The sequence below is a fragment of the Mya arenaria genome, chromosome 10 (assembly GCF_026914265.1).
Source record: "Mya arenaria isolate MELC-2E11 chromosome 10, ASM2691426v1".
In the NCBI taxonomy this organism is placed as follows: Eukaryota; Metazoa; Mollusca; class Bivalvia; order Myida; family Myidae; genus Mya; species Mya arenaria.
The window spans coordinates 5329247-5348599 of NC_069131.1; the positions used below are offsets into that span (position 1 = coordinate 5329247).

Genomic DNA, 19353 nt, shown 5'->3' on the forward strand with positions numbered 1-19353 from the left:
TTATGTGAGGTCTTCCATGCAAACTGTGTATCATGTAAGTCCAAATCCACTTGTACCGTTTGCCAAGAATCAAAATATGGACAAACCTGCCATTTATCTTGTAACGACGAGTGTACAGATAACATGTCCAATATCAAAGGTGTATGTTACAATTGTTCGTTGTTATCTTCTTTTGGTAGTTATTGTAATTTAACATGCAATCATATTTGTTATTTGTTTACTTGTGATAGATACACAGGTGCTTGTGATAACTGTAAAAATAACTCAGTGTTTGGAATGTTTTGCTATGAAACATGTAGTACATATTGTCTTGGTAACGAATGTAAACGAGAGAGTGGGGTGTGCTTAAACGGATGCAGTGATGGTTACTTTGGAACTAAATGTGATCAGGAATGTTCTCAAGGATGCCGAAATAATTCAGGAACAATATGTGATCTAGAAGGTGCATGTCTTGGAGGATGCACTGAAGGATACGTTGGAAAACGATGCATATCAGGTACAAAGCTCCTTATATATTTTTGCAATAATTGGCCTATAAAGTACCGAAGATGTTTAACATTTATAATTAAGTTAAAGAAGCTTTTTTGACTTTCGAGACATATACTCCTTGTAATACACATAAAGACTGAACTATTAAATACAGACACCAAAACGGATGAGTTATCAAATACTTCAACTATTGCTGCAATTGGTGGAGGCATAGGAGGTGTTGTTGTTATTGCTGCCATTGTAGTGACGATCCTTTTCTTACTCAGAAAAAGGTAGTTACCGTATTTGATCAAGCACTTTATCATTAGAGATAAATTTGCAATGATTGTGATTTAAGATTTACTAGTTCTCAATATAACATGAATTGATTTTGTATTTGATGACGTGTTGTATTCCTCTAAAATACTTATTTAGCTTTTGCTTAATGGAATATTTCTTTTTAATTTTAGGAAAACACGAAAACCGTACGAGGAATACTCAGACGGTGTTGGTAACGAATATCACACAATCGGACCGTTTTCTGATGGTATAAAAATTGGTTTAACAACTTACATTGACAGAATGCTTTCACAAAAGCGTGGCAAGATTATTGAGGAAACTAATAGTATCAGGAAAAACAACAAAGATTCTTTTCTTTATATCAAATTGTATTCGCAAAATCTCTCCTTTTTCCAACAATTGACAATGTTTTTCTGTTTTGTATAAAAAACAATGCATTTGGCAGTTTAAAAGTGTGCATTAAAAAATAAGGTTGTAAAAAGCATGAAGTGACGATCCGAAAGTATTCGTTGGTTGAATGTTTTCAGGTTGTCTTCGTATCTTTGTTTGCTTAACCAGTATGTTTTACAGATAGTCTGATGTCTAATTTTGTGAACACAGCATACGTATTATACCAAGCCAAAATAAATGCGAATGTTTTCGTGCCACTGTTTAAATGTTTACCATCTTATTGTTTTCCTCAGAAACTCCTAAGTCGAAAATATCACCAAAGACATCAGGATATAGTCCTGCTAGGTATGGCACAGCTACAGATATTGTAAGAATCGGTGAAACTTTGGAAACCCCAGAAGAGGATGAACTTGAAATAGGTACAAATGATAAAAATATTTGCTTAGCTTAATTTTTCAATGTTTTCATATTGATGATGGCTCCGATTAAGCTAATAAATTTCATTTTTTAAATCAAAATTTAAGTGTTTTGACAAGTCCCGTTAGTATCCAGTTGGGTACCAATATTAAATTCCCAGTGAAATCTTTTTTCGCTGACAATTCCAAGGCAGTTTCCTCAGAATGTATTGCCATTTTGTGTTTTTGCTCGATGTGTGTCCCTCGATTAGTATGGACTATGCCTGAGCCTGGTACCCGAAATCATGGTTGTTGGTATAGTTTTGGCTTCAGGGTTTGTCCCTGTAGTTTGCATTGTAAAAGTGTTTATAGTAAAAGTCATTTTTAGATCTAGTTTTGGCAGTTTTTTAATATGTTTTTGCCTGTTACATTGCTTTCGAAAAGACAGAGAAAAGCTTTAAAATAGCTCTGATTCAGTCAATTTTGTATAAACCTATTTATTTCTTCTATAACAGATTTGGACGAAGAGAGGAGAACACAGAAAAGGAAAATGACCAGGATGGTTGAGGAGAATGTTTACTACATCGGGATACAAGATATCGAGAAACGGAAAGTGAAAGTAGAGGAATTGGCGGCTTTTGTGGCTGGAAAGAATCTGGCATACTATGAGGAGGAATTCGATGTAATTTTTATTAACAAAAAAAAGCATCACGAATACATTAATATATTTATGTATAACTAATATTTAAATTAGTAACAATAAAAAACATAATTAATACTAAAAATATAAATATTATAAAAGCAATTTATATCATTGTCACAATAAAATGTTTGCTTCTGTTTCCTGCAGAAATTCTCTGACGGCCTCACAATGAGCTGTAACGCTGCCAAATTATCTCTAAACAGAGCGAAGAACAGATACAAGGGATTATATGCATGTAAATATGTATGCGAAAAGCTACAAAAACGAGCTCAGCAAAATGTTTAAACATAAACCCGGTTTAATTGCACTGGGTAAACGCCAAAGACATAGAATATAAAAACAAAAAATCAAAAACAAGAAACATGGAAGAACAGCATAAAACTCCACAAACAGCATAGTGCATTCATACTATATATATAAAAAACTGGGTACGGGTACTTGGAACGGTCATTAAAATGTAATTTTACTGGGGGTTTAAACCAGTTTGTGTGCACAAACTCACTCTTATCTCAACAATCCCGAATAAAGTAATAACGGAAATGGTTGAAAGTCATCAAAGTTTTAGGTGTTTCTTAAACATTTGCCTTCTAGTTATTGCCATACTCTTTAAAGTTACTCTACTTTTGACTTTTGATTAGCATTTCACTGATTCATGTGCGTTAAATAACCATTATTATGTATAAGATATTAGTATTACATTTATTATACAGTAGTTCATTTAAAAATGCGTTTTGACTCTAGTGTCGAAAATGGAAACAAGGCTACAAAGTTGCTGATTTAACTGTTTGTGTAATTTATTGCAATATATTTTTTCCAGATGATGAAACAAGGGTGAAAGTGATTGGTTTTGATACGGATTACATCAATGCTAACTACATCGATGTATGAACCAAATACTCATTTTGAAGTCGTAGTCATATTTAAATGAAATAAGTCACAAACGTATCAAGTACACTTACAATAATTACTATACTTAGCGTGATCTTCTTTTTGCAGGGTTTCAAGGAGAGGAATGCATAAATTGCTTCGCTTGGTAAGGATATATGTCATATAAATATATTTAAGACATCTTCATGTCCATGGAACTTTCATTGTTGCTTTCTATCTTTCGTCTGCCGTTTATTTGGTCGGATAGAGGCATTGCATATCAGATATATGTGTGTTTTTTTTTATAAGAGTGGGATAGACTACATTATGACACTTATTTGTTAAAGAGACAGAAACCCGAACAACACAAATGTTAAACATGTATGAATAAAGAGACACACCCTGTTGAAGACGATTGCCACGGTTTCTATTGTTTCTAATCCTAGGTCCAATGTCGAAACAGATGGGAGACTTTGGCATGTTCTGGAATATGATTTGGCAACAGAAGGTCGAGAGGATCGTCATGGTTACCAACTTGATGGAGGAAGGGGTTTGAAGACATCTTTATTGCTATGATAAATATATATTGATTGCTCAAGCTTAACCCCGCGTTTATATGTACACGTATATGAAACTGATACTCTTATTTAAAACATTCAAGTACAAAAATATTCATAAATTATATCAATCTATTTAAAGCGTTTCATTCACATAATGCTTGCTTATCCCATTATTTGTTTAGTTTTGTTGGTCATTTTAACCTATCAAATAAATGCAATGTTAATATCGGAAATCGACATACAATAATGTGATCAGTCAAGTCTAAATACTGCACTCTCTTAGGCATTTGTAGATTTAGATTCATTTTCCTATCATTCAGAGGGAGAAATGCGAGCAGTACTGGCCTCGTGTTGGGATCACTAACAACTACAGCGGGGTGAAGGTCACCTGTCAGAGCGAGGATGAGTATGCAGAGTTCACGAGAAGATTGCTGCTCCAAAATGATGTAAGCTGATAAGATTTCTTTTACGTATTATGAAACAAGAAGTCCATTTTAATAATTATTTTTATATCTGAACTAAATTGTAATTTGAACACGTGAATGAAACGAGTTTTAATAAATTACTTCATTTATGTTGCATAATTCGTTTTCAATGTATATATTGCTTTTTTTTTAAGGAAACATTATTTGTTACTTAACGAATTGAATCTCAACAACATTCATCATGAACATAAATCAGTCATTCGGATATTCGGACTTAATTTAAACCATTAAAAATCACAAACATTTAACATACCTTGCGAAAATTAGGCAAAATACACGGAGGATTAAATCGTAACTTAAACTACATGTAAGGCGTTCGTGATTGCCGACTTCACTTCACGCTAAACGAACACGACAAAAACCAATGTATGGAAGAATATTCATTACCGTCTCTGTGCAAATACCATAGCTTTAAATGTGTTTGTTTCCTCAAGTACATGAAACACTTGATATTGATATCAATATAAACAATGCAATGAAAAATAACACAAATTTACTTGTTTTGAGCTTTTTTTGAGTTTTGCTTCTTGACCAAATTACAACAAATAATGCCAACTGACATATTTACTTGCTCTTTTTGATTTTGGTTCTGTTTTCTTCGACCACAAAATTTACATTTTAGTGACTGTCCATAATAATACACTTAAGCACATTCCATACAATTCTTAAAGGTGAGTGTTGAAGCGATAAAATGTGTATTTCCATTCTATTTACGTATTATATTACATTTTTAAATCGATGCATCAAATGATTCTGCTGATTGATATCAATATCAATATAAACATTACAAAGAAAGATAACCAGGTTTTACTCGTTATATGCTTCCTTATGAGTTGCTGTTTAAAATATTACACAAATAATACAAACTTATTCAATAATAATAATAATGATGTTGAAAGGTAGAAACAAGTGAATTAGTTAAAACTTTAAATAAATAATACACAAAACACTATCCGACATAAACGTTTTCTTTGTAGAAGGATCAATGCTCTTAAGAACGAAGTTGAATTATTATATGCTTCTACCTAGTGTACTTAAATGTACAGATTGTTAAAATCCACTTCCTTGATGGAGTTTTTATAACAAAAAGTCCAGTAATTTGGTCGGTTAGGATGTATGCGATGTATAAGACACATTTAAGAATTATATCAATTGAATCTTGGTAGCAATATGCCTTCCCCTTGACTACGACATTATGACTGTATGGCATCAACAAAAGACCAACATTAACAACGATCAACTGTTTGAGGTATATATAATTCATAACTATGTACCAATCTTGACAATCTCATTAAAAACTGATTCATGGCGTCAGGCTATCATTTCACAAAGTAATGCAATGGAAATCAGCGTAAAGCGAACGCCACGAGATTATTAACCGGAAAACATTTGATTGTTACATATGTAAGCAACAATTAACCGACTTTAAATTTTAATGATACCGCTTTTATCCATTTAAAAAAAAATAGGCATTACATATCATAGAAAGAAGGAGAGAGAGAGATAGATAGATAGAGAGAGAGAGAGAGAGAGAGAGAGAGAGAGAGAGAGAGAGAGAGGACGCGAGAGAGCAGAGGGGGAGGGGTCCGTAAAGTATTATGACAATATGGAGTCCACGAATAACAGGTTATTTCACAGATAGGAATATATGGCCTGATTCAAAGTACAACACGAACGTATGTTTTAATTATAATCGGGGCATACACCATCAGCTAGAAAACATAAAGGCTATTTCAGGGCGAATCTGAGAGGCAGCTGCACCACCTCCACTTCACGGCCTGGCCTGATAGGGGAATCCCAGAGGACGTCACAGCGCTGATTGAGTTCCGAGATAGGGTGCTCAATTCTCCTGCTCATCTCGACGGTCCAACGCTGGTTCATTGCAGGTCTAGATTATTTATGGTTCATTTTTTAAACCTTAGCCCTGTTACAAAAGAACTATTTCCGAGCGGCATAGAGTATTCCAAGCATACAGATATGTTCTAATTTTGTACCGTTAATCATGGTCAAAAGGCAAAACATTTCGCACTGACTAAATGGAGACAGATAGTACTCAAAAACCCAAAAGACCAAACGCTAGTCGAACTCTGATGGCTCGAACTCCCAGGGACCGGCGAAACACATCGAGCCTCGTAAAATTCGAACCAAGTGGAACAACATACCATCGGTATAAAGAAGGTCCTTTATACCCAGCTCGGGCCAACGAGGAATTCAAGCCAAGTTAGTTCGAGCTAAAGGGGGCCGACTGTAATTGCAAGTGTGGGATGTGTTATTGTATATTCAAGAGTCCTTGCCATGTTATGAACGTCAAATATCAGAGTATCAGGGTGCTGATTAAGTTAAGAAAGATGGTTCTCATAACTGATTGCCCCTGTATTATGTCCCAACGCTGGTCGAGTATAAGAAAAAATACTATTCTTATTATGAATTTGTCCTGAACGGACTGTTGTACAACACTGGTAAGGCTATAATGGACAATTTTAAAGAAGAAAAAAAGAACTAGGGGAACTGAAATCGCTCTCAAACTTACGAGCATTAGGTCAGACAGTGATCAAGATATTACAAATACTATGAGTGTTTTCCGTGTACGTGTTGAATCAGAACCAGCAATAAACACATCTGAAGCTCTATCGTATGTCCCTTATAAATCTCATGTCAAAGCTAACGGTAAAGGTGTCCTCCTCTCACTCAAGAGGTCCTGTTTTCGATCGCTACCAGCGGAACCTTTACTTGACCTATAACATATGACATGGTATTGGTTTCCGAACGGACTCGAGTTATTACCATTTATTACGATCGTAAATTTCATATCTGACTGTACCTTTTAGTGCGGGAATCGGTCGAACAGGGACATATATTGCGTTAGATATTCTGACAAAGGAAGAAAATTCGAACAAGGCCGTTGAGATTCCAGGATGCATCATCAATATGAGACAGAACAGGCCAAACATGGTCCAGACAGCGGTAGGTTGATATGTGAATCCTTGAACCACAAAAAACGTAACGTGATTGACAAAGTTATTGAGAAGTGCACAAATATAGGAAGGTTCAGAAAATATCGATATAAACTGCATTCTTACTTTTTGTCGTACCTTAGAAATTGTGTGCTATATTGTTGTAAATCAGCTATGCACGTCTAAAAGATATACATATTGCATAATTGCAGGATATTTCCTGTTCTCTTTACAGCCTCAATGGCTTATCAGTTGTCTATTTTCTTCTTGCAATTTTGTTTGTCTACGTCTGCATGTCATATTTGAATTACACAGAACCAATGCACACACAAACGAACCATGAGTATATCAGTGTTTTTCCTGATTTAAGGAACAGTACGAGTTTCTGCACCTTGCCCTGGTTCACACCCTGACTTTTAACTGTGAGCAGATACCAGGCAAACAGTTTGAGGACTACATGATAGAGATCAGCAAAGGCGATCTTATCAGGCAGTTCAAGGTTACGGAATGTGCTTTTGAATTTGCCCAAAGTGAATATACTTATCAATATTCAGTGCTGTCAATAAGTAGTGTTAACCTGAAAATTACATAGCGATGTTCACTTGGTATTCTACGTGTATTTATCCAGATATAAACAATCAAACGAAAGTAATAGTTCCGCCTTTTAGGCTTAAATTGATAGTTATTTTCAAAATAAATTAGTAATATGTTTCTTTGATGCAATACATATATGCCCAGAACGCATATGTATATGCTCATAGCGCAAACGAAATGGCAGTGTAAAGTATTTCTCCTTTGTAGAAAATAAAGGACAATTCCCACGTTCACACTGACGATGAAGTCGTTGTTATTGAACGAAACAAGTCTAAGAAAGGAAGGAACAGAAGTGGAGCAGATATTCCAGGTACATTTGTAAAGAATATCGCGTACATATTACCCTCTTTATGAAATACCAAAAATATATCCAAAAGCCATACCTATTGCAAAGTACGCTTCAGCTCTGCTGACCTAATATCATAACCAGTATAACTGCGCGATGTTGAAATGGCATTCGGTTTTTTGAGTTTTGCTTCTTGACCAAATTACAACAAATAATGCCAACTGACATATTTACTTGCTCTTTTTGATTTTGGTTCTGTTTTCTTCGACCACAAAATTTACATTTTAGTGACTGTCCATAATAATACACTTAAGCACATTCCATACAATTCTTAAAGGTGAGTGTTGAAGCGATAAAATGTGTATTTCCATTCTATTTACGTATTATATTACATTTTTAAATCGATGCATCAAATGATTCTGCTGATTGATATCAATATCAATATAAACATTACAAAGAAAGATAACCAGGTTTTACTCGTTATATGCTTCCTTATGAGTTGCTGTTTAAAATATTACACAAATAATACAAACTTATTCAATAATAATAATAATGATGTTGAAAGGTAGAAACAAGTGAATTAGTTAAAACATTTAATAAATAATACACAAAACACTATCCGACATAAACGTTTTCTTTGTAGAAGGATCAATGCTCTTAAGAACGAAGTTGAATTATTATATGTTTCTACCTAGTGTACTTAAATGTAAAGATTGTTAAAATCCACTTCCTTGATGGAGTTTTAATAACAAAACGTCCAGTAATTTGGTCGGTTAGGATGTATGCGATGTATAAGACACATTTAAGAATTATATCAATTGAATCTTGGTAGCAATATGCCTTCCCCTTGACTACGACATTATGACTGTATGGCATCAACAAAAGACCAACATTAACAACGATCAACTGTTTGAGGTATATATAATTCATAACTATGTACCAATCTTGACAATCTCATTAAAAACTGATTCATGGCGTCAGGCTATCATTTCACAACGTAATGCAATGGAAATCAGCGTAAAGCGAACGCCACGAGATTATTAACCGGAAAACATTTGATTGTTACATATGTAAGCAACAATTAACCGACTTTAAATTTTAATGATACCGCCTTTTATCCATTTAAAAAAAATAGGCATTACATATTATAGAGAGAGAGAGAGAGAGAGAGAGAGAGAGAGAGAGAGAGAGAGAGAGGACGCGAGAGAGCAGAGGGGGAGGGGTCCGTAAAGTATTATGACAATATGGAGTCCACAAATAACAGGTTATTTCACAGATAGGAATATATGGCCTGATTCAAAGTACAACACGAACGTATGTTTTAATTATAATCGGGGCATAGACCATCAGCTAGAAAACATAAAGACTATTTCAGGGCGAATCTGAGAGGCAGCTGCACCACCTCCACTTCACGGCCTGGCCTGATAGGGGAATCCCAGAGGACGTCACAGCGCTGATTGAGTTCCGAGATAGAGTGCTCAATTCTCCTGCTCATCTCGACGGTCCAACGCTGGTTCATTGCAGGTCTAGATTATTTATGGTTCATTTTTTAAACCTTAGCCCTGTTACAAAAGAACTATTTCCGAGTGGCATAGAGTATTCCAAGCATATAGATATGTTCTAATTTTGTACCGTTAATCATGGTCAAAAGGCAAAACATTTCGCACTGACTAAATGGAGACAGATAGTACTCAAAAACCCAAAAGACCAAACGCTAGTCGAACTCTGATGGCTCGAACTCCCAGGGACCGGCGAAACACATCGAGCCTCGTAAAATTCGAACCAAGTGGGACAACATACCATCGGTATAAAGAAGGTCCTTTATACCCAGCTCGGGCCAACGAGGAATTCAAGCCAAGTTAGTTCGAGCTAAAGGGGGCCGACTGTAATTGCAAGTGTGGGATGTGTTATTGTATATTCAAGAGTCCTTGCCATGTTATGAACGTCAAATATCAGAGTATCAGGGTGCTGATTAAGTTAAGAAAGATGGTTCTCATAACTGATTGCCCCTGTATGATGTCCCAACGCTGGTCGAGTATAAGAAAAAATACTATTCTTATTATGAATTTGTCCTGAACGGACTGTTGTACAACACTGGTAAGGCTATAATGGACAATTTTAAAGAAGAAAAAAAGAACTAGGGGAACTGAAATCGCTCTCAAACTTACGAGCATTAGGTCAGACAGTGATCAAGATATTACAAATACTATGAGTGTTTTCCGTGTATGTGTTGAATCAGAACCAGCAATAAACACATCTGAAGCTCTATCGTATGTCCCTTTTAAATCTCATGTCAAAGCTAACGGTAAAGGTGTCCTCCTCTCACTCAAGAGGTCATGTTTTCGATCGCCACCAGCGGAACCTTTACTTGACCTATAACATATGACATGGTATTGGTTTCCGAACGGACTCGAGTGATTACCATTTATTACGATCGTAAATTTCATATCTGACTGTACCTTTTAGTGCGGGAATCGGTCGAACAGGGACATATATTGCGTTAGATATTCTGACAAAGGAAGGCAATTCGAACAAGGCCGTTGAGATTCCAGGATGCATCATCAATATGAGACAGAACAGGTCAAACATGGTCCAGACAGCGGTAGGTTGATATGTGAATCCTTGAACCACAAAAAACGTAACGTGATTGACAAAGTTATTGAGAAGTGCACAAATATATGAAGGTTCAGAAAATATCGATATAAACTGCATTCTTACTTTTTGTCGTACCTTAGAAATTGTGTGCTATATTGTTGTAAATCAGCTATGCACGTCTAAAAGATATACATATTGCATAATTGCAGGATATTTCCTGTTCTCTTTGCAGCCTCAATGGCTTATCAGTTGTCTATTTTCTTCTTGCAATTTTGTTTGTCTACGTTTGCATGTCATATTTGAATTACACAATGTTTGTGCTTAACTTCTGATATGTGTTTCCATAGAACCAATGCACACACAAACGAACCATGAGTATATCAGTGTTTTTCCTGATTTAAGGAACAGTACGAGTTTCTGCACCTTGCCCTGGTTCACACCCTGACTTTTAACTGTGAGCAGATACCAGACAAACAGTTTGAGGACTACATGATAGAGATCAGCAAAGGCGATCTTATCAGGCAGTTAAAGGTTACGGAAAGTGCTTTTGAATTTGCCCAAAGTGAGTATACTTATCAATATTCAGTGCTGTCAATAACTAGTGTTAACCTGAAAATTACATAGCGATGTTCACTTGGTATTATACGTGTATTTATCCAGATATTAACAATCAAACGAAAGTAATTGTTCCGCCTTTTAGGCTTAAATTGATAGTTATTTTCAAAATAAATTAGTAATATGTTTCTTTGATGCAATACATATATGCCCAGAACGCATATGTATATGCTCATAGCGCAAACGAAATGGCAGTGTAAAGTATTTCTCCTTTGTAGAAAATAAAGGACAATTCCCACGTTCACACTGACGATGAAGTCGTTGCTATTGAACGAAACAAGTCTAAGAAAGGAAGGAACAGAAGTGGAGCAGATATTCCAGGTACATTTGTAAAGAATATCGCGTACATATTACCCTCTTTATGAAATACCAAAAATATATCCAAAAGCCATACCTATTGCAAAGTACGCTTCAGATCTGCTGACCTAATATCATAACCAGGATAACTGCGCGATGTCGAAATGGCATTTGGTAGTGAAATATTGCGCTATCAAAATGTAAAATTATTTTAACCCAAAAGGTATATATTAAAAGGGCTATTACTTTCAGGCGATGAATACCGCCCTCGGCTTTGTCTGGGAATAAGACATGGAGATTCAGACTATGTCAACGCTGTCTTTGTTCATGTATGGGTATATTAATATTATTTTTCAACATTTTCAAAGAACATAAAGTTCAAACATTTTAAAATTTAACATTTGCTCTAATAAACGGTAGTTTCTTCAAACATATACAGCCAGTTAAAGCTGCTAAGTAGTAACGTTATGAGAGCGTTCGTTTGAAAATCCTATTCTGATTGCTGAAATCAATACATTCATACCGATAACTTTAACTGCAGTAATATGATCGCATATCGTGTTCGTCCATCGCCGTACATACAATTTATGTTGCAGGCGTTTCAAGCGAAACGGAAATACATTGTCGCACAGTCTCCAATGCCAAATACTGTATAGGATTTCCTTTCTTTGGCTTACCAAGAAAATTGTTCATGCATTGTCAGCTTTCAGCAGTGACGGCAAAAAGGTACGATTAAGAAAAATATATTCCATTTTGTCAAAAGTCTGTAATGAGTCGACTCGATGAAATAACCTGAAGATCTCTCTTGCTTCTGTTTCATTCCAAGTCGGAAGAACATGATAAATTTCAACTATCTCCAACTGTAGAAGATGTACTTTGCATAAGTGTTAATCAAATCAAATTAAACGGAATTTCATTAAAACGAACTTAACATTATTTCCACCAGGATATAGCTGAATATTATCCAGCGGACAATCAAGAACTCAAGAAAGGTCAACTGTCTATTTCATGTGGGAGGGATAAGGTCACCAACGAGTAAAATATCCAGAAATGGCTAACTATTGAGTTCAAGGGAAGCACACAGGTTAGTATAATACCGATCTTATACATGTAACTGAATTAACATCATTTGAAAGAAGATTTTTTTTTTAAAAACAAGAAAGTAATTTCGACGTAAAAATGTAAGGGATGCCATCAAGAACAAAGAGTAGTTTTGAAACTTACTTTACTTTTATTGAGCAGTCTAATGTATTTTATTGATTTCGTTTTAATGAAATATATGAAATTAATGAAAGTATACGTTTATATATGATTGTAGCTTTGGTTTTCGTTATAGAGTGAAGGTGGCAAGAGCACATTGCGACACTTTGAGTTTACAGACTGGAACCGGACTGGAAATGTTCCACGCAGCCCCTCTAACTATGTTGCATTTCTGAGAGATGTCAATATGGCATCGTCCAACGGGCCTGTTCTTGTCCACTGCAGGTAGTACAAACTCAAGCTTTGTAATCCATGTATTGTCGTTGGATTTTATTCCCAAACTTATTTTACATATCTAGATTGCGGAAATTTGGAACAAATATGGTTACATTCACTATAATCATTCTTATGTGCTATATTTTCAGTGATGGGGGTAGTAGGAGCGGGCTGTTTTGTGTTATGGCATTCCTCTTGGAGAAGATGGTAGTAGAGCACGAGGTCAGTGTGGTTAACGCCGTCAGGAAGGTCAAGGCCAAGAGACCCAACGCAGTGGCCAATCAGGTTAGCTAACCATTTAATTGATTTAAATTCCGAATTAACATATACCTGTGCTTAATACAATTGCACATTATACCTATTACGCAATATTCCAAATAAATAAATCTAAAATTTGAACTCTCCTTTAAAGCGTTGGCATACACGCAAATTTTGTATTTGTTAAACAGGATGAAATAATGATTGGTCTTGCAGGGAATAACGATGATAACCCCCATACCTTCAAGTAATGTACGATATGATGTATCCATTTAAAACAATGCAACGAACGGTGACTCATAACAGTGTAAAGTATTTTGATATTCTCCATTTGTAGGCACAGTTCGACTTCTGCCATGATTGTGTTCTGGAGTTCGTTCGTTCGTTCAAAGCATACTCCAATTGCGGCGGAGATATATAATGTGCCTTTGAAAAAATTACTTAACTGACTTGATTTCTTATCCGGTCGTCACTTTGTTATTAATTGCATACCATTGTGTAAAGTAAAGTGGTTCCCACGATAACATATTACACCAAGTTCATACAGCCAACACAATAATTTTATGGCTATATTTAGAATATACAATTCTAACAATTAGTTGGAGCCCCCTCTTATTCCTGAACTAAGATGATTGTTATAAACTCGCTACAAACGGGGACAGCTGAAATAGTATTTACTCAAATTACTTCTGTGAACATACTTTTTGCATATCTAGTTATATCTTCACGTATATTAGCTACTACTAAGTACTTATGTAAAATCAAACAAATTGCTTTGTTTGTATATCATTTGAACGTTTCGTAATTGGATTTTGTTTAGCTGTAGTTATACTTCTACCAGTACAACTTTATCTGTTACTTCGTCCACAGATGAGTTATATTCATAAACACGCTCCTGCATGCATCAGCCCTATGCTAATTCTATAAAACTGATCGTGTTTTCTTAATGTGTAAACTGAATAAAATGTTTAAGAACTTCTGAAACACGTTGATGAGTTTATTCGTAAATTGGAATATGAACAAGTGTGTATATATTGAAGAGATGAGATACTTTTTATCGTCGTTCATAACTACCCAGGAAGTGCACACTCGACTACGACAAAGACTGCTTCCGCACATTGGAAGATTAATATGTAATGTAAAACTGAATCTCAACAAACTGCTGCTTTGTTTCGACTTTTTCTATGAATGAAATATAGCCTTGCGGTCAAAATGCTTTGAATGAGTGTTGTACTAAATAACAAGCTGAATATTTGTTGTTATATGTTTATTTCATGAACATGCGGACTCTTGTGATATGGATGGTACGAAATCTCAAAGAAGTTAAGCAATTAGTTTGTTCAACCGACCAACATAATAAATTCCTGTATATTGTAAGTATACAACAAACAAAATGGATAGGTTGTAACTCGGCTCCAAACGTAACAATTTAAACAGTTTCATCAGAAATAATAAAATGATACAATCAACTATGATTTGTAACAAATACATTTTTATTGCTTGTTTAAACAGTGTTTACGGTAAGGAATGCTAATTAATTTGTAATGTTAAATGAGTGACATTTCTATCGTATTAGTGCGCCACTTGCTTTTCTGGTTTAAAAACTATTTCAATTACGTAGTATATCGGTAACACCTATAAAAAGTATGATGATACCTTATAAATATTCACAAGATATTCAAACAACCTAAAAACATGTAATTGACATTGTTTTTATGTAAAATGCATGTATATATACAGTTTTGTTTACATAAACATATGATTACCAAAAGTCATACATTAAAGTAATAGTTTAAGTAACAATGGCTAATGCAATGATAACAATTAATTAATCTCCAGTGATTATCGCCATACACCAGTAGCAATAAATAATAAAAGCACCACAGTATTTGTAGTGTGCATGTCTTTGATATAGTGGTCAATAACAGCAATATCTATGTATTAATGTACGAGAACAAAACATATGGCTTTGCGGACAATTTTTTAAATACGAATCGTTGAATTAATAAATCATTTTTAAATGCATGTAAACGTTTTAACCTTGCCGTAAAACTGTCAACACTAACGCTACTTTATGAGAGAGTAACCATTGACCGAGTTAATACAATTATATTCAAACCTACATATCCTTCAATTGTGATTTACTAAGAAGTAAAGATATTCATTGACTAATGGTATTTTTGATAAAATATGGACGTATTTTTTTATCATTATGGATCAATAGAGATAAACGTCTTACCTGTAATACTTACATTACTTGTTGCTATTCGTTCTGGATATTTATTTCATTTGTTTATCATTATTCATGAAGTATGAAAGTACTCAGTGACCAAAGGCACTTATAAGCCAAAACCTATTGTAGAAGTTAACACCTAAGGGAACCAAACTCCAGATAGGTCATAACTATTTGATCAGCTGACTTTTGTTCAATTCAATTAAAAAAATTGTCTTTTTCCCCAGTATCTGATATTTATCAGACAGTGAACAAGAAATGCAAAAGTACAACACAAATATATTGAGGTAAATACAAACAAGCATAATACAGATACAGATAATGTTACAAAAATGTAAATAGGTATTTGAATATTGTTTTATATTACCAGTATTGATTATGTACACTCAAGCTAAATAACGTATGTAATAGAAACTGACATTGCGAAATTCGGTATTAATGTGATATCCCTAATGGTACAATAGCGATGTTTTTTTTTCTGATAATTAATGTTAATTGTTTGACAAACATCATTCTAGCATTAATATTACAATATTGTTATTGTTGTTCACATACTATCTCATAATCCAGACCTCTAAAAAACATCAGGACGACCAGTCACCACTTATTGACAGCACATTATATCTCATAATCCAGACCTCTAAAAAACATCAGGACGACCAGTCACCACTTATTGACAACATGCTATATGTCATTTTTTATTACTAATAAGAATTTCGTATTCCACACTCTATGATAAAACAATGATCTTTTGGAAATGGTTGTGCTTGATTATCTTCCCCGGCTACATCAACCAAACGATGATGTCACAGGAGCATTGTATGTTTTGTATATAACCCTCTAAATTCGGGTCTTATTGTCACCTTCCGAATGCCTGCTAACGATTATTATAATTATTCCCCGGACCATTTGTTTACGCATTTCAAGCTACCCCGGTAATAATTATGTGTCAATCCGTATAGCTTGCAAGATAATATCCATTTAAATGTCACTGACAAGTAATCACTGTCTTTACTTAAGTTGGCAGTGTAACATACCCGTTATATGTTTATTCTGTCTAGTAAACTGATATTTATCGGTCTTATATATCATTTTACTAAGTCTTCCATGATTGATGATAAGAACCAATGATTCTAAAATGATTAATGATCACAAAAAGTATGCTAATGATCAAGGTCAAGTTTGCCTTCTTGGTTAATAACCTAATAACTTCAATAAAAACAAGACGAACTTTGATGCAAGATGTCAAAGATGTGGTTAAATGGGTTGAAATGTAAATTAATAGTTTCCATCATAATCTGAATGAGGGTAAACATTTTATAAGTGATTGAAACTAGCAGGGGTGACATTTGATATTCAGGGTTACTGCTCTCAGTAACCTTTTTTATCGCTGCATCATTTACTAACCACACGTCAACTATCAGTTGTGTGTGACCTACGCATAATGTACCGAAAGAAATTATGACGTTACTTCCTTTTCCTTTCTGAAATTCTCTCAAATGGTAACGCATTTTATTCCTCCTTCAGAAATCGATTCTGTTAAGCCATGTCTACAATCAATCTTCTCTCAAGTACTTCTGTTTTGGTAAATGAAAACGTTAAACGAAACATTATCTGTATATTTCGCCTTTTTCTATAAATGAAAGCAGTAATCGCTAGTTATAATTTTTTTCGGCTTAGGTAATCCTTTGAATATATGCACACTACGCCCCGTTGGGATATCAAACTTCATAAACAGTTATAGGTTTAATGTGAAAGTTAATGAAATGAGGCTGATTATTCTTTATTCATTGAGAAAACATACAAGAACAAAGATACCGGCTATGAAGGAAGACCCAGAGACCCGTCTAATGCAGCCGCACCCAAGACCACGAGGTCGAGTAGTTTAGCGGTCAAATCACGCGGGAAGGCTTCGCAGACGGCTCCCGAGACACCAATCGCGAGGGCAACACCGACAACTCCCCCGTCATTGGTCACAGCGTCATCAGCTACGGTCAGTTCGGAGGTTCAATATCAAGGGTCTTCACATAGGTTTGCCGGTTGTAAGATTTTAATCGAAGATCCTACGCCGGGACAAGGATTTCCCGATGAAGTGGCATAGGGCGCCATTATAACAGGTAACGAGTTGCTAGATTTTTAGCCACTTCCAGCAATTTTCTGGCAGTGGCAGGTACATTTAGGCCTTGTCAGCCTGGACCTACAACTTTTTTGGAGAATGACAAAATTAAACAATAAAAACTAATAGTTACTCAAAAAGGAATAACTCAAAAGTTTGTTTAATTATGACCAATGCAAGTTCGGTGCTTATTTAAACTATGTGCAAGGTGATTTTATTTTAATCATTGCATATTTAAAAAAGTGTGGGTAATTTGCGTAATTTGCATATAAAATGGATGCACTTGTGCTTTTGTTTTTTCACAAACTCTCCAAACTCACTTAGATCCATCGGTCATACAAGTTTTTAAGGTCTAGCTATGCCCCTGTCTGGTAACACTTTTTTCAAGGGCGTCCTTAGCCTAAAACCATGTCTCCAGGCAATATTTCTTCAATTTTGCCGAATTCTCGAGCACTTTTTATCTATTTATTTTATCAGCACATGCTAAAAAAACCCACAAAATTTATTAAAATATATGAATACCATAAGAACAGCTGCTAAGCGCTGCAGAACTGGATTGTTAAAGCAGTTTAGATGCTGAATAGCCTTGGATTCATTGGAATCCAGGTCAGAAATTTATTATGAACTGTGGTTGCTATTTGTCACGTGCGTGCCAAGAAACTTAAAGGTCTGCCGGGTTACACAGTTGCTATTTGTCACGTGCGTGCCTAGTAACTTAAAGTCTGCCGGGTAACACCCCCAAGTACTCGCGGCCATACTGGTAATTGAAAAAGAAATTTCTATGTTACGCATGGATGCCTTTTAAGATATCCATAATGTCATTTTTTAGAACTTCCCCTGGTGGTTCCAAAACCCAAAACCCTCATTTACTCGCCGAAGCTGAGAGACTCTTAAACTCGGCTATAGCCCAAAACATCATGTCATCGTATGCACAGGATCTGGCCAAGTTTTCCGAGTTTCGAACATAGTACTCTTCATCTCATTTATGTCACTTCAGTCAAGCGCTCCGGCCACTGCACGATTATATGTTATAACAATCGGTTATAAATAGTGCAAAAAGAATGGGGCACCATCTCCGTCAACTCAGTTTATAGTGATAAAACTCCTTAAAGGCTATCACCGTCAACGAGCGGGAAAAGACACACGCCTGCCCATCACACCACCTATTTTAAGAATTGCACGTTCGAAGTTATCATTGTTTGCACTAGGTGATACGAATCATCCCTTTTTCTACAGCCTTTATCAATATATTGGTTGGATTCTTCTGGATAGGGGATCGTCAACATAATATTAGTTTTATAAATGACATTGCGTTTGGGAAGGTAAACTTTTACCTTACGTTATTCAAAAACAAACCAGCTTGGTGCTCCGGAAACACAAAGCATAAAAAGTTCTAACGACATGGTTTGTCCCGTAAGCTCTCTCGTGTAGTATCTACGAGTGCGCCCAAAGTTGCGGGACCCCTATTCTGCCATTTCGAAGGCTCCCCTGTCACTAGGTATCAGTTCACATCGGTGCTTAAAAAGCATCGGGAGTGGCAGGTCTTGACTACGCGGATCAGTTCTCATATGTTTAGGATTGGTGCGGCCACCACAGCCGCTATTAAAGGCATGTCTGCTGAGCAGATACAGAGGGCCGGTCGATGGCGCTCACTGGCCGTCCGCAGATACATTCGCCCCAATTTGGTTAAGGTCCCCTGTTATCCTGTTATCAATTCATTACAATGAACTTCCATGATTTGGCCATGGCTGACTAAGGTTA

The 19353-nt window shown here is 35.5% G+C and overlaps 1 pseudogene; it reads left to right on the forward strand.

The window, feature by feature from the left end:
• The first annotated feature begins 221 nt into the window (after positions 1-221).
• Positions 222-14443, forward strand: LOC128206008 (receptor-type tyrosine-protein phosphatase S-like; annotated as a pseudogene).
• Positions 14444-19353: the final 4910 nt, after the last annotated feature.